Source organism: Pararge aegeria, chromosome 5 (assembly GCF_905163445.1).
Source record: "Pararge aegeria chromosome 5, ilParAegt1.1, whole genome shotgun sequence".
Classification (NCBI taxonomy): Eukaryota; Metazoa; Arthropoda; class Insecta; order Lepidoptera; family Nymphalidae; genus Pararge; species Pararge aegeria.
The window spans coordinates 6,395,497-6,401,902 of record NC_053184.1 but is presented as its reverse complement, the minus strand read 5'-3'; positions in this window follow the sequence as shown (position 1 = coordinate 6,401,902).

Below are 6,406 nucleotides of genomic sequence, written 5' to 3'. Positions count from 1 at the left end.
AATAAAAGAATAACAATCATAAAGAGAGGTAGGTGTGCGTGAGGCAATTTTCTTAAAAAGGTGGAGACTATACGGTAATATATTTATACAAGATATCTGAGATATATTTTACGCTTTATATAGGGATTGACTTTACCCCCTGTCAAAAAAAGGCGGTTGGTTGGTGCACGCTTCTCGTATTTTAGCGTGATTATTGCTATTTTAAAATTAGTAACAATTTTTTTATTCATTTACAAATTCACCTTAGACTGCAATCAAATCTGGTGATAAAATATGATAAATTCTAAGGTGGTGATGGGCTACCCTCAGGGGCTAGGTATTTATATTAAACACGTAAATCAATTTCTACACGGCATCGTACTGGAACTCTAAATGGGTAGGTAACTAGGAATGGCAAATGAAAACCAAATCAGAGACACATTCAAAAATTATGAATTCCCAAATTATTAACACTTTGTAAGGCACTAGGCTGTCTTACAGACCCAAAAGTAACTTTAAGTTCAGTGATATACTATTCAATGATATTGAAACAAATAAATTGCCACAGTCTGTTTAAAATGTATTCTCCAGCGGATATTCACACTGCGAAAAAAATCGCGTATATAAATAAACCAAACATGGTATGATAGTAGTACGATGGTGTTACCCGTGCATTTATGCGGCGGTCATTTACGCGCTGTGCGATTTCCCATGGTCAAGATATAACGTGACACAAGATGCAGTAGGAGTTAGATATTTATACCACACTATCAACTTAGTATTCCTTCTATAACTTAAGAGTTAAGCTGGTGTAGCCTTTTCCAACCTTCTTTATCCATGTTTCTATGAGTTTCCAGCCCAACCTTTTGTTTTATTTGTCTCACAAAAGCCAGTCTCCGACGGCCTCTTCCCCTATTTCCATCTTGGTACATGGTATATACTGCAATATTAACATTTTACTTCCATATTTATTTACATTCCAATCGCCATGGAACTATATGACCGTATGTCTCTGTGAACGTGTTAACATCACAGACGATGACACTGCCAGTTAAATCCAAACCAGCCGTTGAAGCAATGACCTTATTTGAGCCCATAATTAATTCAAGACAATAAGCATTGAATACTCACACTCATTGCCCCATATACTATTCCATGCCATTGCTTGTCAAATGCACATGCTATAATAGACTGGACGAACAATAAATCTCATGACGACAACGCCTTTACATCAGCCATATTCTGGACCATTATTAATTATTGATTAAGCGTACCTGATTGACATAATGGGATATAATATCAGCATAGTTAGCTTTAACAAACATAATTGAAGCAAATGAATAGTGTCATAATATCCTATTTTGATTTAACAGTCTTAACTAATTTAAAAGAAAGTTATAAAATCATGTTATTTTTATCGTTACTTCATCCAATGTTTTATTTAATACTTAAATGATAAGTTGCTGATAAGATACTTAATTGAGAACTCTCTAGGAAGCTACCATATTTTATTAGTTCGAAGAGTACATCCCAGAACGGAGTAGGTACGTATGTCATTAGTTAAGCAGTATTGCCATTGGGTAAGGCTCCGGCTTCAACTTGGGGGAACCGAGTTTGATCCTAAACGCGTCTAAGCTGTTTTATATTTTAGAGCAATACAATATCAATTGCTTTAAAAGTGAAAGAAAATATCGTGAGGAAACCTGCATGCCTGAGAGTAATGTGTGCCTGACTCATAATATTCTCGAGGGTGTGAGAAGTCCACCAATCCGCACTTGGCCAGCATGGTGGGCGAAAACTTCACAGTTTAGACCCTTAAAGGGTTCTCTGAGAAATTCTTGCTAGAAACCCAAAATGTAACAATGGTTGACCTGACCCGGGAGTCGAAACCAAGATCGGGAGCAGTAATCAAACATCTTAACCACTAAAACGAAGCGTTTCTACGGGGCCAGTGAGCGAGATACTACTTGGTTTCTGTACATCCTTGATAAGGTTCGAAACTCCGAAAATAGATGTTGACTCTGATCCAACCTTTACATGCATTTTAGATGAAAGTCCTACAAGCTAATTGGAAAATATTTTCATCTAGGATAGTGGAAAAAACAGCTTGGGAATATTTTGCAGTAATCAGTGCAAGGTAAGTAGTGATAGCGGGATTAGACGAGATGAAATTATCCAGCGACCGCAGCTACGGTGCAAATTGGATTTCTTTTTTTAATAAAATCTCCGATGCAATTTTCATTACATCCAATTTGTTCTGTTTATTTTGCTGCGGTCACATGAGTTGATAAAATTGTATTTATTCATTTTAATGGATAAGTACCGTGGTATATGTAAATTGTAAAAGTAATCATAAATTTGAACGCCGATTGGCGCAGTGGGCAGCGACCCTGATTTTTGAGTCCGTGGCCGTGGGTTCCATTCCATTCAACTGGAAAATGTGTGTGTGATGAACATGAATGTTTTTCAGTGCCTGGGTATTTATTTGTATATTATAAGTATTTATGTATATTATTCATAAAAATATTCATCAGTTATCTTAGTACCCATAACACAAGCTACGCTTACTGTGGGACTAAATGGCGATATGTGTATTGTCGTAGTATATTTATATACTTACATATTTATTTAAATAGCATAGTCAAAGTCAAAGTCAAAAATATCTTTATTCAAGTAGGGCCTACTTGAAATAAGATATAGGTGGCACTTTTGATGCGTACATAAGAATTACACGGTAGTGAGATGATGGCGATAACCACATTCGTAAACTTAAAACTAAAGCTACGAGGGTTCCAAACGCGTCCTGGTCTAATAAGAAGCCCACAACAAACTTAGCCGGGTGTTTTTTTTTTGTTATCACCATCTCACAATGTCATTTAAAATTATGAGAAGAGCAACCTGGTTAGAGCAATAATTCACACCCAAGCTTTTTTATCGATTACGTAGTCCTTTATACTACAATAGGACTTTTCTATAAGCATATAAAAGTGTACTAATGGACAAAGGCCTTTTCCAATGGAAGGGCTTGATTCACCGCATTGAGCAGACTGGCTGGTGATCTCAGTAGGTGGTAGTAGTAGCATAGAGGATGGCGCTGCCGGTTCTCTGTTATATTCTCCTTCTACTTACTCGCCTCATATGACACTCGCGGATAGAAGAGGGCAACTATTTTCTGATCGCCGTCACCACACGAACATAAAAAAGTAATAAGTACATAATGCTTATATTATGTTTTTAAAACACAAAAGTGTTTAAATCCCGTGTTTTATTGGGTACATCGGCAAGTGCTTTTCCTAAGTGTGGCGAGTATTCTGAAGCATAGTTAACATTCATTTCACCATATTATAATTTCCGGCCATACTTACTCCATAGGAACAAAATGCTTTTTGGAGTTGGTAGATCACAACTTCAATATTTTTTATTAGATGTTATGATGTGCGTAACGAAAAAGTTTACTGCAAAGAATATAAAATATTATTAAAATATTTTTTAGTTGTGAATTTTTTTTTATCTTTATTGTGGAATGACAAATCAAACGAATTTCAATTAAAAAAAAAAAAAACTGGTATTCTGATATCAGTCTCGTAAACTGTACAAGTAGATGCAAAATTTCAGTATCTGCGGACCGGGGTTTTAGGGGGGTTAAAGCATTAATATGATAATAATAATAATAACAATAAAATAAATTCTTTATAACTATTAAAGTAGTAGTACATATGTTATTTATATATGGATATGATACATATACTCTATATATAATAAACATACTTTGTACGATGCCTTTAAAACTGTTTTACTGAACTAAGCCTTTTTAAAATTGGTTGGGGAAAAGTCTTTTCGTATTATAGTTTATTATATGAACTTGTAATAAAATCTCTTTGGCTATACTATTTGTATCTGGCTGGTTTTGGTATCATTAAAAGTTTAAATTTTAAAGAAGATAATTCCAAATTCAAATAAGGAAATTGTGTGATTTTTTTTTATTTTTTTTTCTTACTTTGAAGATGAGTGAATCTAATGAAGAAATTCGATATATAATAACAGTTCTATTGATCGCAAATGTAGTAGTAAAGTCGATAGTATGATATTGACATTGTTAAAGTAATCTGGTTGGTTTCTGGATGGTTTTTCAGTGTGTTGTATAGAAGCAGGCGTTACTTTGCGGAAATCCATGATACATCAACAAAAATAAGCTAAATTGGCTATACTCCGCGAAAAACAACCTTAACAATTATTCATTGTAAAGTCAACATCTCCTGATGATGCTCCGGTTTTGGAGCGAAACGTGCGTAGAGAGTGTATTGCTGAGGATCTGTTTGGTGTGGAGTACAAGGATTGAAGAAATTATAAATTACACCACACAGATTCTCCTGTTTTTCGCGGAGTATAGCAAATTAAGCTTAATTTTGTTAATATTTTAGTGTGTTGACCATCTACATAATTAAGTGCTTTAATTACATTATGATTTATACTGTCAGTAGATAAGACAAACGTAAGTAACTAAAAAAAAAACAAAAACACATTATCCATTATCCATATATTGTTTTATTATGCAAAGATAATATATAATCAAACTGTTGTATTATTGCGTGTAATGCTGACGTCCCATACTGAATCTCAGCAGATAATGGATATATGTAAATCTTGGCTAAATGTTTGCTCAGGCACGGTTTATATCTGTCCTAGATATTAGTTTAATGTTTGATTTATGAACCACCTTACTGTGACTAAGAAGCTTGATTGCTTCTTAGCAAAATGTATTTTATGTTACGTAGAACTTGACAAAGCTCTATACTTTAGTCAAGTAACTTAACAGTTAGTCTTCCTAAAATTAAGGACAATATAGACTTTCATTTGGTAAAGTTAAGTTACATTACAAGAGAATGGCATCCAACTTCAAAAAAAAAAGGCTTTGACAACCTCCCTGGCATGAACGCTGTGGTCTTAAGGGGGAAATTCTGGCCTGGTAGGAGGCTTCGGTCATGGCTAGTTACCACATTACCGAAAATATACCCCTTAGAAGTTAGCCCGCTACTATTTTAGACTGACTAACGTCATCACTTACCTTGGGTTATATTGCCGTCAAAGGTAAAATTGTAGTAGGACGAAAAATAAAAACAGAACGGGAGGAATTTGAATTCGTACTATGTTCCGTTTCTTATTCACACTTAACAACAATACAACGGCGACTGATACAACGACGATGTAGCTATAAAGGTGGCATAGATTGTGATTTGCCTAAACTAAATGAAATTAACTGAATGAATTGTGGTATGATAGGACAGTGGGTTCCTACCCACCGGCCTATTACTTAGGTAGGTTATTTATTAATAAGGTAGGTACACACTTGCTTATTTATTTGTACTTAACGAAACATATTTATCGAAACATGCGTTGCGTTGTACTATTATAGCGTGCCGCTTACCCTATCAAGATCTTTATTAAAATGTACATGACATCATAATTAAAACTTTACGACAATAGGACCCTACCTTTGTTATTTATGATGCAATAAAACAAACCTCCCACACAATGTAAGGAAAAACTCATTTTATTATTACGAGCGTGATAAAGAATCGTAAATGAACTTACATTGTTTTCGTTCATACACCAATTAATTATTACAGGTATCGGAGAACGTAAAACTAGACTGAGCTGAAAGCTGTACGATCGATATATAAGCATAGATCACGCGAATTGCTTGGTGATAAATTTAATATAATCGAGTTTTTGTGAGACATTTGTGACAAAACTAAACTAGACTGTTACAACGTGCCTCCCAATCATTGATTACTTTATAGTTAAGTCAAGTCTTCAATTCGCCGATACCCCTATGCCTAAAGGCGAGTGTGTCCTGCCTGTAACGACATATGAAGCGGAGACGTGGACACTGACAGTCGACCTGAGCCATAAATTTAAAGTCGCACAACGCGCTTTGGAGCGAGCTATGTTGGCAGTCTCTCTTCGGAATAAAATTCGCAACGACGAAATCCGTAGGAGAACCAAAGTCACCGACCTAGCTCAAAGGATAAAAAGTTGAAGTGGCAGTGGGCGGGTCATTTTTGTCGTAGAACCGATGGCAGACGTGTTCTGGGGCAGACGTGTTCTGGAGCGGAGACCGCGAATCGGTAAGCGCAGTGCACAGACTCAGCGCAGACGACCTCCAGCCCGCTGGACAGATGACCTTAAAAAGATGGCTGGAAGAGGCTGGTTGAGAAAGGCGGAAGACCATGTGTGGTGGCGCGCTCTTGGAAAAGCCTATGTTTAGCAGTGGACGCTTGTGGGCTGTTGATGATTATGATGATGACTACTTTATAAACCAAAAGTAATTCGAAAATAATAATCTAATACGTCAACAAAATGATTCACAAATTACTTAGTTTTCACCTCGATCGGCAGTACCTAAAAATTGTCCCGCATTTTGAAT